The following is an 18,151-nucleotide window of genomic DNA, read 5'->3' as shown; positions in this document are numbered from 1 at the left end:
CGAGATATCGTGTTCCTTTGTGCGGTTACACTTCTAATATGTATATGTGTATGTATATATATAGACCCACAATCATTTGCTAACTAACTAATTAGTATTAAAAGGTTGTTTGACAGTTGCAGAATGATTAATTGGTCATAATGATTAAGTGGCTCTCATGATATAGTGTAAAATGAAATATAATTGTTCGGTAATTATTTACAATGGAATCACGGTGCTGAATGGTTAAGGAGGCCCAATATAGAAAACCATTCGGAGGATTTTAGAACTATTAAGAGACAAACTTTTTTTTGCCAAACAAGAATTACCTCTTAACTATTAAGAGATTATCTCTTAATGAAACTATTAAGAGGTAAACAAACAGCCCTTAACTCTACAAACCAAATTTAATCATCCATCTGTTTTCATTTTCATTATTTTTCCAATTGATCTAAATACCATTAAAAGTATTTATGTTTTTTTCGGATTTATATTAACAAAAAAAAAAGTTTTTTTTTAAAGTTATTTCTTATTTTCTGAAAAATGATTGTCATCTTAATTGATATCCATTTTGGCTTCAAGGAGAAGAAGAAGATTCCCTATGGCAATGTTGATTGGTTTTTTTTAAATGTATTAAAAACATGTGTTCATTTTTATGAACACGAATTTAATTTGTTCACTATTTCATGTTTATTGGTCAAACCGTTGAAATGTTTATACTGGCCATTAATCAAAACGCATAAGATGTTCATTAATAAAACTCAATCAATCATTGATATGTTTTATCCATAAACATGTTCAAAAAACACACATCATATCATGTAATCAATTGAACTTTTTATGCAATCAATGGTTCATTTATCAACATACTTGTATTGTTAACATGTATTAAAATTATTTGTTGTGTTCAAATCACATTCAAACAAAATAACAATTTACATTAATACTAATGGTACCCAAGTGGGAAACCCAGTTACCATTTCATTGGTGAACTACATATACATACATCATTGATATATAGGTTGCGTTTGGTAGATAGGACAGGACATGATAGGACGAAACATGACTCATTGTCCTACGTTTGACGTGACATGGGACAGAACAAAAACTCATTATTCCTCGTTTGGCGTGATATGGGACAAAGACAAGAACGGGACAAGGTGAGACAACGTGGGACAAAAAAGACTTGTTCTTGTTCACCAAAATAGGTGGAACAAGATGGGACGAGAATTAGGCAAAAACTAAAATATTACTAATCTACCGCTAGTCGTTGCCACCATCACCGCCATTAGTCGCCATTATAATGTGGTATTTGTTTTAATGGTCACCACCACTAGTCGCGGCCACCTCCCCTTCCTCTTCCATTATAACAACCTCCTCTACCACCTCCACCACCACCATTCTCACCACCTCCACAACCACTGTCGCCTACCGACCATCACTGTCCATCGCCACCACCATTACCATCGTCAGACACCTTCATCTCCTCCTATACTACAACATCATACATCACCTCCACAAACACCATCGGCTGTCGATAACCACCGTCCATCGTCATCACCGCTACCATCAACCACTACCGTCAAGCGTCACCACACACTACCATTATGGCCCACATCACTTCCACCATAGCCACCACCACCACCACCATCGGCTACCACTACCCACCACCACAATCGGCTATCACTACCCTACTGCTAACCATCACCACTACCTCCATTATATTGGCTACAACTACTTCTTCCATCATTGTCGGCTGCCGCCACCACCACTATCCACCATTTTCACGTCCTCCACAACCAATGTCGTCCACCAACCACCACTGCTTCTACCTTCACAACCACTATCAGCCACAAACCACCACCGTAATCGCCACCCCCACTAATACTGTTAGCCATCACTACATCCACCATAACCACGACTAGCACCATAAACTACCACTGCCCACCACCACCACTATCTCCATTACATCAACCACAACTACCTCTACCACCATTGTTGGCTTTCACCATCACTATCTACCATCTTCACGTCCTCTACAACCACTATCGGTCACCATCGCTACAGTCCATCGCCACCACTAGTACTATCGTCCACTACCACCTTCACCATAACCACCGCCACCACCATCGGCTACCATTGCCCACCACAACCGCTACCTCCACCATGTCGATCACAACCATCTCTTCCACCACTGTCGACCATCAACATCACCACTATCCACTATCTTCGGATCCTCCGTAACCACCATCATCCACTAATCACCAATGTCTCTACCTTCACAACCATTGTTGTTCCATGATCTTCATCATGCCTTCACCAATTGATAAGGATCTTCAAAACCAAATAAAACTTAAGTTCTCCTTTGTATGAATTCAGTTTTTTTGAACTACCATCAATTATATCAAAATTTTATTTGATTATGGTATTATCATATATGTATGTATTTATGTATATAAACTGAATTATTAAATTTGTTAATTATAACTATTATATGATATATAAAATATCAAATAACTTTTTGGGGCAACTTGTATGGTTCTGTCCAGTCCTGTTCTAATCATAACAAACATTAGAACAGTTGTTCTGTCTAATCTTGTCTAGTCTTACCCTTTTGTCATGTCCAGTTATGTCTTGTTCAGTCATGTCCAATCTTGTCAATTCATGTTTGCATACCAAACGCTAACATAAAGTTCATTAGTAAACCTTGCCACCAAGTGAAACTCATTTCATATGAGTCTATGAATATAGGTACTAGAAAACAAATTTCATAAGTGAACCAACCTTGTACATATTCAAAAATGACATCATCCAGGAGGATGTAGGGATTGATATCCTAAAAAAACAGACGAAATCTTCTTCAAAATGGTGAAATCTCTTAAAAACGAGAATGAGAGATTCACATGATTCATATCCCTTTCCTAAAACATAATAAACATTACCATTTTACCCTTGTTCACTCTTAACATGTTAAGGAATCGTTTGGTTCGTTATTTATTTCTAAATTTTCATCCTTATCAATGCGGGTCACTAATTAAATTAATCAGTGATCAATTTTAGCTAGTAAATTTGTACTAAGTAAGAGGTTAGTAAAAGAAAAGAAGTCACCTCTCTCTCTCTCTCTATATGTATATATATATATACACATACACATTAAAGTCAAATAAAATCCGTAAATTTATTACAAACCCGTAATGGGGAATTGCCAAACCATTTGACTCTTCAACCATTCCAATATAAAGGATTAGTCAATCAAATAAAATCCAAAACCATTCAATGAGTTTGATTTTAAACTATAATTCATATTGTTTCACATGTTTCATTCTTGTGTATGTGTATGTGGATGTTTCATATATAAACGTATTTTATCGTCTTTTATTAACATACAAAAGAACCATGTTTCATATATGAAACAACAATGTATGAACATTACATGTTTCACATGTATTTTTTTTTATAAAACAACACATGAAAAGTGGGCTGCAATTTTGTAATATATTCGCGATTTTCATTTAATTCAATTCAAACCTCAAAATATATTGAAAACTGAAAACTCGTGATAACCAATCCCAACATATTGTTTCACATGTATTTGTTTTATCTAAGGTTAAGATATAAGAAAATGTTTCATGATGTGAAACAACATTGTATGCTTCATACTATAAAATAATATATGTTTCATTGGTTCTCTCAAACATTTTTTAGATTCTCATTTGATTATGTCCCTAGATGTGTTTGTGTAAGAGGTTGTTTGTTTACGCCTTAATGATATGGAAACTTATTCTCTTAGTCATATATGTATATTTGTTCACGGGAAAAAAAAACAAAGAGCTGCACGACTTATTGTATTTTCAAATTTTGAATTTTGGTATAGAAATTTATTCTAGCAGATGTGATCTAGGAGATGAAAAAGTAAAGAAAATCATACAAATTCCCTCAAACTCAAAGATACAAGGTTACTTGCAAAGGGAATCCTAGAGCATCTTTAATGGGTAACTTGATTTAGGCCACGGTGACCCTCCATTGACTAGCTTAATCTTGAAATGATACATTGTCTTCCAAGTATCAAGATGATAATATAGGTGCACCCAACAATCTGATAAATCAACTACACCTCCATTAATTGCACTATACTAGATTGCATTGCAGCTACAAGGCTTTTACAAGGAATGCCGTTAACTCCCATCATCAACATGAGCAAACCTTGTCCATTAGATCAAAACAACATTGGTCTGCCCATGGTCCTATTTCCCGATACATTACCATAGACTTACATTACCAACAATCACCTATACAATTAGTCTACCACATTTAGCATACACTTTTACCTAATATTGATGTTCACAATTCCTTATTACAACATATTGAATGCTTCTTTCTTTATTTTGTCAAGAAATTTGGTTACAATTGGTGTTAGAGGTCCTTGAGACTTGTAAATGACCATTGCCACATTAACTAATCTTTTCTTCAAATACTCACGAAAGAGCTCCTAGGCAGTTATGATAGGCATGTCCCTTCCACGTACAAGTTCTCTCTTGAGGACTCACATATGTCGAGTAAAACATCACAATGGCCCCTTCCTGGTTAACAAATTAACATAACACATTGCTCTTGGTATTAATCATCATAACTACTTATATATATAATTCTTTTCTCAAGAATTATTTTATCATTATCAAATTCATTTTTGAAATCTCTAGAGCTTTTCTCTCTTCTTCACATGAGTAGCTAGCTAGTTTTCGTTTTGTATGGATATAACTAGGATTTCTCTCTTTTGTAATTTGTACTCGTTTAATAACAGAGAAATATTTTTGGTTATTAGTTTTTTTCATGGTATTAGAGCCTTGAAGGGTCATAATCTTGAAGGATTTTGTTCTGGTTCTTTCTTCGAATATTTGTTGTTTCATACAGAGATTTGTGGGTTGTTTGCTTTTGCAAATGCTTTGATTTTTTCTCCTGTTATCCTGCCTCGTTCAAAAAGTATGTGGACAATTGGGTTAGATTTGGTTCATAGATCTCGATTCATCGTCCCCATAGCTGTTATACTTTCTTTTATAAAAAAGAAGAGGTTCTTGTTCTTGTGGTTCTTGTTCTGGTTTAGATCTGGCTCTCTTGTGTGTTGTGTGAGGATTTTAGAACAACAAATCGGGGTCTGTTTGGCTTCACGAGATCTGGTAAACTCGTTTTCGCCAATCCCTTAGATTTTGTTTCTATTTTTCTTCAGACGATCTTCCTTTTTAAATATGTTTCGTTTTAGTTGTTTGTGGTATTTCCAGATTTGCTTTGGTTATTTTTTGCTTATTCCAGATCTGTGTTTTTCTTAAATGTGTTCTCTTCTTATATATTCAGGATTTGGTCTTGGATCCGTATGTATTTTGTTGATCTATTATCTTTTAACTAAGGTTAAAAGTTTGAGTGTCAACTGGACTTGGTTTATAGGTTCTTTCGTTCTTTGCTTTCTAAAGGCTCCTCTGTAAGTCCTTTTTATCCTTGTTATTAACATTTTTTTGTATCTTGGTTGTTCCTGTTTGGTAACTGAATAGCTTGCTTGACCTAGCACGTTTTAAGTGAATCATGTTTTCATCTATTCGGTTTCCTTGTTTTGTCCATGCCTTCTCCAACTGTTGATATTGGAAGTTCAATGGAATCCAAAGTTAGTAATCCGGACTTTGGAGATCCATTGTATTTACATCCCATTGATACTAGTGGAGCTCCGCTATTAACTTTCAAGTTGAGTGGTACATAAAACTACAAGGTCTAGGCTTATGCTATGACCTTGGCCTTGGAAACCAAAAATAAAATTGGGTTTATTGATGGATCTTGTCTCCGTCCAAAACATGATCTTATCTTACAAAGACATTGGGATCGTTGTAACTCAATTGTTCTTTCTTAGATTCAGAGTTCTATGATTGATTATCTCTTTTTAGGATAAATGTTCTCTAAATAGTCCTCCAAAGTATGGGATGAATTAAAGAAAACTTATGACAAAGTAGATGAATTTGTACCTTTTAATCTTCATAAGAAAATAAATTCTCTAAGTCAAAATGGCACATCTATCTCTGAATATTACCACAAACTTAACTCCTTAATCAGGTTGGATAATTGATTCTGGTGTCAACCAACACATGACATCCAACACCCTTAATCTTGATAACGTAGTGGATGTGTCAGATCTAAACCTTAGGGTGAATCACCCTAATGGAACAAAAACAAGGATAATTTTTTTTGGAAATTGATAACTCTCAATTTTGAGAGTTATTTGTTATTCAATACTCCTATGTTTATGTGTTTTATGTACCCATTTTTCCTCTATCTTGTATTTTTGATCTAAAATGTTTTAAGAGATGATGAAAGGTCAAGGATTTGATTTTATTCTAAACTAGCTCGACAGCTAGGTATTTTCTGGAACTCGTCTAGGAGCTTGCCTAAAAGTGGTTAAAGTGTTATGCCTACTAAAAAAGCGTCACTGTTGGAAAAATGCCCACTGTTTGCTCACTTTCTGCCTACTCCCATATTTTCTTCAAAGCGGATTTGGATAAGTTTAAATACCTGTTTTTCTGGGTATTTAAGAGAATTAATTCTGTAGTCAAATATGGAAATCTCACAATATGTAAAGGGATGGGCAAGTTGTATAAAAAATGTCTTAAAGTGCCTTTTTCCTTATTTTAAGGGAAAGACCATCCTTACCTTTTTCAACCTTTCAAAAAAAGTGACTAGACCTGAAGATTTTGCAAGATTTATGAATTGAAGTCTTTGCCCTCAAGATTGAAGAAGGCTTTTTTCCTTTGGGTAAAAGGAATGGATGTCCATCTCTCCCTTTCTCCTATAAATTGGAGCATTTACTCTCATTTGGAAGACACGTCTCTTGGAGCATTTACTCTCAACCAAAGATCTGGAGCAGTAGTTAAAGTTTAACTTTCTGTATTTACTTCTTGTCTTGTATTTAATTTTCAGCTACGTTTCTGTTCATTGTATGCCCACTGAGGGAAACAATTTTAGTAAAATTTCAATTCAAGTATTTCTTATGCATTTCTCTTCTTCTTCTTCTATGTTTTGTAATTTCATTATGAGCTAATCATTCCTTTGGGTGTGGGTGTGAGTCAAACTTAAGAACTTGTAGGCACACTTGGGTGTTGCCATTGTTATTAATTCTTAAGCTTGGTCACTTTAAGTAAGGACTTAAGCTCAACGCAGATAAGCCGATCACTTTGAAGTGTTAATATTAGATCCCTGATCTAGAGATGGACAGATTCGAAATACGGCTTAAGTGATGCACAAAGATTTGAGAGAGTCTTGATAATCACGTAGAGATACAGATTTTGCATGTTTTTAGCTAATGCTCAAACATTAGTCGAGATTTATACTACAAAGAGATTTGAGTATAAATCTTCAGGCTAGTGGAACTAGATATCTTTTTATCACTTAGCTAATTCGGCAAGCTTAAAACTGACAAAAGTGGGTACTCTGTGGGCACAATATATAAATATTCATTTTCGAGAGATTGGAGTTTTTATAGAAGTCCCATGAGTTTCTGACCATGCTGTTCCTACGATCTTCTTAAGGGAAACTTACATCCATACCCATCTCTTAATTTGAAAAGGTTTATTTCGTATTCTAAGCTTTGCACCAACAAAACTCAACTTTTATTCACAAATCGAAACATGCTCAAGAAGTTCATGAAACTCTCTGATTCTCAGTATCCCAATCCCTATGGAAACGATCTTGGTACTATACCATTTTATTACTTGAAGCGATCATAGTGTCGACGTGCACTTGCACCGCTACTGTGGGGATTTTGTGCCTACTGTGTGAACACTTACGATTCTAAGCCATCAAGTTTTTGGCGCCGTTGCCGAAGATTGGCGCGATTTTTATCCTGAGATACTGATTTTCATTTGAGCCTTGGTCATTTGTTTCAATCACATTTTCTGTGTTGTATGCCACGGATACAACAAGGTGAACTTTTACCTCTTGATCTTGAGTTAGAAAGAACCATTAGGAGACGTAGAAGAGGTAGAAATAATCAGTGAAATCCCACTTTAAACTGTACCATGGGGGATAATCTACCTTCTAGGGAAGCCACGGTTAAAATTTTTGATGACAAAAATAGAGGCAAACGGGACTACGCAACTCCCGAATTCGGTCAATTGGTCGCGGGAATAGGTAGACCCGAAATGACAACAACATCTTTTGAACCAACACCAATAATATTTCAAATGATTTCCGCAATGGGTCAGTTTGAGGGATTATCATTGGAAGATCCACACGCTCATTTAAAATCTTTTGTAGAAATGACGGATCATTTTAAAATTCTTGGAGTCACACAAAAAGCCTTACACTTGACACTTTTCCTTTACACATTAAAGGATAGAGCTAGAGCATGACTAAATTATCAACCACCAAACTCGATCCTCACTTGGAATGATTTGGCGAAAAATTTCTAAAAAAATACTTTCCTTCGACAAGTAATGTTAAAATTAGAAATGAAATTATGACGTTTCACCAAGAAGAAGATGAAGCGGTTTCGGACGCATGAGAGAGATTCAAGGACCTTTTGCGGAAATGTCCTCACCACAGAATCCCTCATTGTATGCAATTGGAAACATTTTACAATGGAGTTTCCAGTGCCACTATAATTATTCTTGATGCAACGGTCGGTGGCGCTTTCACAGCTAAAACCTATAACGAGGGATATGACATCTTGGAACAAATTTCTAATAATAATACTGAATGGTCTAACCCTCGTGCTGTTGTTTCTAAATCTGGCTCGGGTATTCATGAACTTGATGCAATCTCTTCTTTAAATACTCAAATTGTAGCTTAACTAATGTGGTTAAAAACAATTTAAACTTAAATGGGGATAAGAATCAAGTTCAATCTATAATGTCCAATCCATCTATGATTGAATCTTGTGTTTTCTGCAGTGAAAGTTATTCTTATAAATTTGCCCTGGAAACCCCGTTTCGGTAAATTATGTTGGGAATCATGCTAGAAATTGCCCATTTTCTCCCACATACAATCCAAATTCGAGAAATCATCCAAATTTCTCATGGGCTGGAAATCCTGGACTTCAACCCCCCGGGGCAACCCAAGTCCAAAATGGACCTCCAAATCCCCCGGGATTCCATCAAGGTGGTCATCACATGTACCAAAGTGGGCAATCCTCACAATCACATGCACCTAGACAACAAATGCATCAGAGAGTAATGGTTCCATCGAATCTTTACTTATAGGTTTATAAACCAAACCAATACCACTTTGAGAAATTTTGAGACCCAACTCGGCCAATTTGCCGCTGATCTCAAAAATAGACCTCAAGGAATCTTTCCTAGTGACACGGAAACACCTAAGAAGCATATCAAGGCCGTGACTTTAAGAAGTGATGAAAACTTGGGAGAATTTAGTAACACAAAGGAAACATCTAATGCACTGATCTGTCAAGAAAATAATTCACATCCTTTTGACAAATTGAAATTTCTGATTCTGTTCTCTCCAGCTAAGGTAACACAGAATCCGGTTTCTGTCCAAGAAACAACAGCTCTGCCCAGTTCAAGCACCACCCAGTCTCCAACTAAAACTGCCCACAATGGGCAAAACGTGCCCACTCCCTAACAGAAAAAGACCGGTCCAACAGATATAGATATGAGAGATTTACCTTTTCCAGCTAGGATGAAAACAAAAAAAATTTGGATGTGCAATTTAAGAAGTTCTTGGACATCTTTAAGCAACTCCACATTAACATACCTTCGGTAGAAGCTCTCGAGCAAATGCCTAACTATGTTAAATTTTTGAAAGACATCCTTAATAAAAAGAGAAGACTAAGGGTGCGTTTGGTTTGCGGGAATGTTTCTGAGGGATTTGGATTCCTGGAGGGATTTGGATTCCATGGGATTTGGATTGGATTGGATTTAAAATCCATTCCTGAGTTTGGTTTGCAGGATTTGGATTTGATTACAGGAAATTAGGGCAGAACCCTTGTGCATTTTCTATTCAAGCAGACCAGAATCGAGCATTTCTAATGCTATAGAAAAGGGGTTAATCGATTACCTGCTGAGTGATGGGAGACGCCAGCAAACAGGAAGGAAGACAACACCGACGAGGAAGACAGCACCGGCGAGGAGGCAAACCTAAGGCACAGCTTCACAAGGGACGCGATGGGAAGGAAGACAGCACCGGCGAGGAAGACAGCACCGGCGAGGAAGACAACACCGGTGAGGAGGCAAACCTAGGGCACAGCTTCGCAAGGGACGCGACGGGAAGGAAGNAGGAAGACAGCACCGGCGAGGAAGACAACACCGGTGAGGAGGCAAACCTAGGGCACAGCTTCGCAAGGGACGCGACGGGAAGGAAGCGGGAGGCGTGGGTGAAGCTCGATGGGAGAGAAGCGATGGGTGAAGGAAGCGGGAGGCGTATGGGAGGGAAGCGATRGGTGAAGYAATCRATGGGAGAAGAYGGAGACGAGAAGATGGAGAAGATGAAATCCCACGGGGATGGGATTTTGAAATCCCATGTATTTTCAAAGGATTTTGAAATCCATGGTTCACGGGATTTTAAATGAATCATTGGATTTGAAATCCTACCATTCCTACAAACCAAACACAGGATTGGAATGGATTTCAAATCCAAATCCCCCCAAATCCATTCCAATCCCGCAAACCAAACGCACCCAAAGGAATGTAGTGCTCTTCTTACTTGCAAAATTCCCCCCAAGTTAAAAGACCCGGGAAGTTTCACCATCCCGTGCTCAATTGGAGAGGAAGGAAGTAGGTAATGCCCTTTGTGACCTTGGAGCAAGTATTAATCTCATGACTTTGTCCATATTTAACAAATTGGGAATAGGGGAAATCCGACTAACCACTGTGTTTTGTAACTAGCGGATAGGTCTTTGACATATCCAAAAGGCAAAATTGAAGACATTTTGGTTAAAGTGGACAAATTTATCTTTTCGGCCGACTTTCTAGTGTTAGATTGTGAAGCCAATAGGAATGTTTCGATCATCTTAGAAAGACCCTTCCTTGCCACAGGTAGAACATTGATTGACGTGCAAAAAAGAGAGCTCACAATGAGAGTAAACGACCAACATGTGCCTTTCAATGTGTTTAAATCTCTTAAGTTCAATGGAGAAATTGAGGACTGTTCGTCTATTTACTCAATAGGTGAAGATTTAGATTTAAGTTTGATAAACTGTGTCCACAATAGGAAAACTGTGGGTATAGCAAAATACATTTGTGAAGAAGATATACTTGATGATATAACTGTCTTTGAACAGTTAGATTTTAAAGATAGGCCAACCCAAATCCCATCCATTGTAGAAACACCCGACTTAGAGTTAAAACCGCTTCTTTCACATCTTAAGTATGCATATCTTATGGAAAAAGAAAAATTGCATGTAATTATTTCTTCCAACTTAAGTAGCGAACAAGAAGAAAGGTTGATAGATTTGTTGAAAGATCACAAGAAAACCTTTAGTTGGACCATAGCATATATTAGGGGAATAAGTCCGTCTCTTTACCAACATAAGATAATTTTGGAGGAAAATAGTGTTGGAAAGGTGCAAACTCAAAGAAGACTAAATCTCATCATGAAAGAAGGAAATTTTGAAGTGGCTAGATGCGGGTATCATATACCCCATTTCTAGTAGTGGTTGGGTAAGTCCGGTACAATATGTGCCAAAGAAAGGTGGTATCACGGTTATCACCATTGAAAAAAACGAACTTATCCCAACTAGGAACGTCATCGGATGAAGAATTTGCTTGGATTATAAGCAATTAAACTTAGCTACTAAGAAAGATCATTTCCCTTTGTCTTTCATTGATCAAATTTTAGATAGATTAGCTGGAAAGAAATTTTATTGTTTTTTGGATGGATACTCGGGATACACTCAAATTCACATTGCACTTGAAGATCAATAGAAAACCACTTTCACTTGTCCCTTCAAAATTTTTGCTTTTCGATGTATGCCATTTGGTTTGTGTAATGCGCCGGCTACTTTCCAATGTTGCATAATGTCAATTTTTTCATATATGATTGAGGATACTATTAAAGTTTTTATTGATGATTTTTCGGTTATTGGTACCAATTTTGAAAATTGTCTTGAAAACTTAAAAAAAAAGTTTGCAAAAATGTGACTCATGACTTAATTTTGAATTGGGAAAAATGCCATTTTATGGTACAAAAGGGAATCATTTTGGGTCATATGGTTTCTAAAAAAGGTTTGGAAGTTGACAAAGCAAAAATTGAGGTAATAATGCAATTGCCCAAGCCAACTTCGGTCAAAGGTATTCGTAGTTTTTTGGGACATGCGGTTTTTACCGTATGTTTATTAAAGATTTTTCTAAAATTGCAAAACCCTTATGTAACTTATTGCATGTTGACCAAGCTTTTGAGTTCACCTCCGAATGTAAATTTTTTTTGAAACAATTAAAACTGCTCTTGTCTCGACACCCATTATCATTACCCTAAATTGGGCCATACCTTTTGAGGTGATGTGTGACGCAAGTGATTGGGCTGTAGGTGCCGTTTTGGGACAAAGGCAAAACAAGGTTTTTCATCCCATTTACTATGCAAGTAAGACTCTTGTTGAAGCTCAATTGAATTATACCACAACAGAGAAAGAATTACTTGCAGTAGTATTTGCATTTGATCGTTTTCGTTCCTACTTGATTGGTACTAAAGTCACTGTTCACATATATCATTCTGCCATCAAATATCTCTTTAATAAAGCTGATGCTAAACCACGACTTATTAGATAGATTTTTCTCGTACAAGAATTCGATTTAGAGATTATTGATCGCAAGGGAAGTGACAATCAAGTAGCCGATCACCTTTCTAGAATTGAAGGGAAGGTATCAAGTGGGGGAAGTCATGAGATTAAAGGAAATTTTCCTAGATCAATACGTTTTGCCCATTCAACACAATTTTCAAAAACCACATCCTTGGTATGGGAATATCGCCAACTATCTTGCATGTGGCCTTAAACAATATCATTTTCAGGGAAATCAGTTTAAAAAATTTCTTCATGATTTCAAGCAACATTTGTGGGACGATTCATTTCTTTATAAAATGGGAGCAGACCAAATTTTGAAGAAATGTGTCCCGGATGATGAAATCCAAGCTTTGTTAAAAGATTGTCATCCATCATCTTACGGTGGCCATTTTGGTGGATAACATACGGCCGCAAATTTTTTACAAAAGTAGATTTTTTTGGCCCACCATGTTTAAAGATGCTTTTGAATTTGTGAAAAGTTGTGACCAATGCCAACGAATGGGAAGTTATCCCAACAAAATGAGATGCTCTTAAACAATATTTTTGAAATTGAACTTTTCGACGTTTGGGGTATTGATTTCATGGGACCATTTCCTATGTCTTTCAATAATCAATACATTTTAGTTGGGGTTGATTATGTCTCAAAGTGGGTAGAAGCTAAGGCTTGCCTAAGAAATGATGCCAACACGGTAGTGAAATTTTTACATAAAAATATTTTTGTTCGTTTTAGAACTCTCTGAGCTTTGATAAATGATGAAGGGACTCATTTCATAAACAAAATTCTAAGTGTCGTTCTTAGCAAATACAACATCTAACATAGAGTTGCCACAACTTACCATCCACAAACAAATGGTCTTGCCGAACTTTCCAATCGTGAGATTAAAAATACTTTAGAGAAATTTGTCAAGCCAAACCGTAAGGATTGGTCACTCAAGTTGGATGATGCATTATGGGCTTACCGAACCGTCTTTAAAACTCCTTTGGGCATGTCTCCATATCAACTGGTTTTTGGAAAGGCATGTCACCTCCCGTTAGAATTAAAATATAGGGCATTTTGGGCAATTAAAGAATTTAATTTAAATGCAAATTATGTGGGAGAGAAAAGAAAGTTTCAACTCAATGAGTTGGAAGAATGGAGGCATCAAGCCTACGAGAATGCCAAGTTGTATAAAAAAACAAAAGCATGACATGATCGTAGGATTAATCCGTGAGTGTTTGAAGCTTTTTCCCCGAAAGCTTAAATCAAGATGGTCGGGACCTTTCACTATTGTTGAGGTGGGAAAGTTTGGAGCAATAGATCTTTTGAACCCACAAGATATTAGTATTTTCAAAGTAAATGGGCATCGGGTCAAACATTTCTTCCCGGAAGGAATGCAATATCCAAGCCAAAAATCTTCCTGATTTTATAAGATCAACTGTAGTGTATAATGTATATATTACTGTCCCTTTACTCTGTGTTTGATTTTGTAGGTATGCTCACTGTGGGCACTTTGTACCCATAGTTCGGATTGTTCAATGTTTGGGCGAGAGTTTGATTTGTACTTTTTATTTCTCTTATTAGAAAATAAAAAAAGTGTGGAAAATGCTGATTTTCTGATTTTGGCTGCTTTAGCTTTGCTTTGAAAAGGCAAAATTTAGGTTTTGCAAAATGTATTTTTTTTGAAAAACCGGTTATTGGGTGGTTTTCTTCTAGAACCATCATTTAAAAAAGGGGGAAAGAGTTTCTTCTTCTTCTTTACTCTTTGCACTCTTCATCTTCTCCCCTGTTGTAGTCATTCTCGCTCTCTCTAATGGTTCGATCCAAAAGACATGTTCCCAACTCCTTTTCGACCTGCCGATCTCTAAGACGTGCGGCCGCCGGAGAGCCAACGGCCGGGCCTTCAAGAGACGCCGTTGATGAAGTTGTTCCAGAACCACCATCGACTTCAACTGTCGCCGTCGTTGCCCTCGTCGAAGCACCTGCCATGGCGACCGCCGGTCACGCCATGTGTGTTTGAATGGACTATGATGAGTCCCACGTCGTCGTCACTTCGGTAACCACTCCCATTCCCTCTTCTTCCCCCTTAATTGTAGAAACCTTAACCACCACCGACGACCCCTCTGTCACATTGCCACCGGCTGCGCCTTCTCTTCCCTTCTCTTCTAAACCATTTTCCCTCTCACTATCCATACCCACCCCAACCATCACGATACCACCACCCCTTGTATCACCCATTCACAACCATCCGCCCCTAATCTCCCCCGCCACTACCCAAACAGTAACCACCATTATCCATGATTTTGACTTAAACTTGAGTGACACTTTGGAGGAGGATTTGCAATTTGATTTTGAGGAAAACCATCTGACTAGTAATGAAGATTTATTTTCTTTTTCTTAACCACAAACAAACATGGAAGCCCAAGATGTTAATGTTCCTGTCGAGGCCACATCCACCACTGTCCTGAGTGAGCAAACGGTGGCCACTGACTCAAGTTTGAAAAGTGAGGGGAGTTCCATTTCTGACTTTGAAGTACCACCCCCTGCGGCCGAAAAACAGCCCATTGACAAAGATAGTGATTTTGAGGCAGAGATGGAAGTTTTGGTGCCCAAACCCATTCGTAAGCGAAAGGCGGCAGCAAAGAAGAAGAAAGTGACACCCCGCATGACAGCCAGGGCAGTTCCATTTCGGGAGGTGTACGATCATATAAAAAATAATAAAGTTCTTTTGGAACGTGCTTTCGACCCCAAGTTGGTCGACGTACTTGTCACAGTCAAACGTCATTTATTAGCACTTCATTGGGAGAATATGGTAGTTGCCCCTCCTACATCCAATGTTTCGTGGGTAACTGAATTTTATGCGGCTGTGGGGAGCACCAGAAGTGTTTTTGTCTGTATTCGGGGGAAGAAAGTTGATTGGTAAAGACCAAATCTCAATTCGGTCCTTGGTCTTTCACTCCCTCCTATTTGCTCTTTTGCTTAAATTATGAAGCAGTCTTTGGTTGTCTCCTATTCGGACATCGCCTCTACCCTCACTCTTCTCCATCATGGGTGGTCAAAGGACAATAAGCACCAAATTATTTTGGTCGGGCACTTGAACAAGGAAGCCATATTATGGTTTCAATCTCTACACCATAATCTTATTCACATGGTTCATGACAGTACCATTTCACGAGAAAGGTGTGTCCTTCTTTATTGTATTTTGAAGGAGATGGATGTGGATTTAGGACCTATCATGCACGCCTCCATCTCGGCAGCCTCTCAGCAGGCTCACTCGTGATTGGTTTTTCCGGCTTTAATCACAAAGCTTATGGCTGCCGCTAAGGTTCCCACTTATGACTATGACATAATTATTGTTGGATCTCCATTTATTGGCCAAGGCACTTTGGATCATCACGAGCGTGCTTCTCGGCCTTCTAACACTTTGCAGGATACTGTTTCTACTCCCGTGGATGATATTTTGGAGGATGTGGTTGTCCCTATTCCAGCACCACAACCCTCTCAGTAGCCTGCAGCCACTGTTGTTGGATCATCATCGCCAGCATCTCAAGAACCTACCGCTGTCGCTGCTGGGCCATCACACCAGCCATCTAAGACACCTTTGACCACCGGTTATGGTTCTGCTACATGGCTGTCAGTTTTAGCACTACAATGGGAAGAACGCAACCAAAAGTTAGATGCCATTTTACAGAAAGTTCAAGGTGTTGACGACCGGGTCGCAAGTTTGGAAAAGAAGACAACCCGTTATTGGTCTTATTCACGTGACTAGAACAACATTGCTCAGAAGATTTATGGTCGTCAAGACGTGCTTCTTGTGGCCCGTTATTGTTGTTCCCTGGGGGTCTGTGCCCACCACAAGTTCGATGTATCTCGCCTCCTGTTGCTACCAAATCTGTTGAGTCACCTTCTGCTACTGTGCCTCATGTTGGTGTTGTTGACTCGCCTCCTGTTGTTGTACATTCCACTGCTGCTCCTACAGTCTCTGTTCCAGATGTTCATGCTTTTGAGGGAGCAGATCAACCAACTGTTTGTCCACAATGAGAAAGTTCGAACATAATAGTTAAATCCTTGGTTTATCATCACTGCCTCTTTGAACATTTTTTTGTTATCATTTGGGTACATCTTGCTAAACTTGTTTATCCGTCTTTTTTGTACTACTCACGCATAAGTCATACTTTTGTGTTATATATTATGACTGGGTGTTGGAATTTCTTTTTGTTTGTCTAGTTCTTATCTTTTCAGGTACAACATCCTTCATTGATTTTTAATAGTGTTTAAGTTACAAAGAAGTTGGCCCTCCTTTCAATTTTAAGCCTAAACACTTTCCCGTTGAATCTAATCTGAGCCACTACTTTTGGTCCCTTTCCATACAATAGGGACATTGCACAAATCAAGTTTTGGGGGAAATGTGTTAAAAAAATACATTCAGAAAATTGGAAGGAATGAGAAAAAAAGTAATAAAAGAAAAAAGAAAAAAAAGAAAAGGAAAAAAGAAAAAGAAAAAAGAAAGAAATAAAGAAAGTCTTCGAAAAATTGGAAAACAAAAATTGTAAGCCCATTTGTCTAAAAAGACAAAATTTATACCAAAGAAATGGGTCGCAAAGATTGCCGATTACTTAAAAGTGAATCAATGAGAATTTTTGCATCAAAACCTTTTATAGTATAGGATAAGTTTGGGGGAGGGATATACGCAATCATTACCATAAACACTAGTCCTAAAAGTCCTACTGATTAACGGCGACACTATGAAGATCAAGTAGGGAAGTTGTACATCATCCATGCTAGACGAATATCCAACACCTTCTGTAAGTATTTGACTTTATCTCTTTCTTTAGGTTTGTTGGTCCCGTAAGGGTCTACAAGAAGAGAAACAGTTTGTAGAAGGGGGAGGGGGGATGAATACAAAAACAATATTTTCAAATTTAAAATATATATTGATAGAGAAGATTAATACAGATTTTACAAGATTGTTTGTGGAAAGATAAGGTAATAAAAACCTATCTAAACAATCTTTGGTTACACACAAAGCTTTAGCAAATACAAGAAAAGAAGTTGCCATAAGAAAGATCCTTTACTTAAGCTAGAAAATGCTTGAAGTAAGAATTAGGTTAGAGAGAGAGACGCACGCTCTCTGCATGAAGAAGAAACACTTCTATTTATACCTGCTCGTCGGTTTATTCAACCTTAGATTCCAACACAAAAATAGAACTCGGCGCAAGTATACACCTCGAACTACTGTCGTCTCGTAACAAGTAATAATGGTAAAAAGTACCAGATTTATCGTTCCCACAGAGATAGCTTGTAAAGTTAATTCAAAAAGTCCAGTTTATAAAAACTAATTTCAGAAGGCGAAACGAGAGATTTGATTTATCTAAAACGAGGAGGTTTCATTAACACTAAGAAAATGATCAATCTTAAAAAGAAGCACA

At 37.6% G+C, this 18,151-nt stretch overlaps 1 non-coding gene across 1 annotated transcript; it reads right to left on the bottom strand.

The window, feature by feature from the left end:
- Nucleotides 1-8,452: 8,452 nt before the first annotated feature.
- Nucleotides 8,453-8,559, bottom strand: LOC112508277. Its single transcript, XR_003068659.1, has one exon. It is a non-coding gene; the product is annotated as a small nucleolar RNA R71 (small nucleolar RNA).
- Nucleotides 8,560-18,151: the final 9,592 nt, after the last annotated feature.

This window comes from Cynara cardunculus (assembly GCF_001531365.2).
Source record: "Cynara cardunculus var. scolymus isolate 2C chromosome LG 2, CcrdV1, whole genome shotgun sequence".
Classification (NCBI taxonomy): domain Eukaryota; kingdom Viridiplantae; phylum Streptophyta; class Magnoliopsida; order Asterales; family Asteraceae; genus Cynara; species Cynara cardunculus.
The sequence above is the reverse complement of the archived record's forward strand: the minus strand, read 5'-3'. Positions and strand labels throughout refer to the sequence as shown.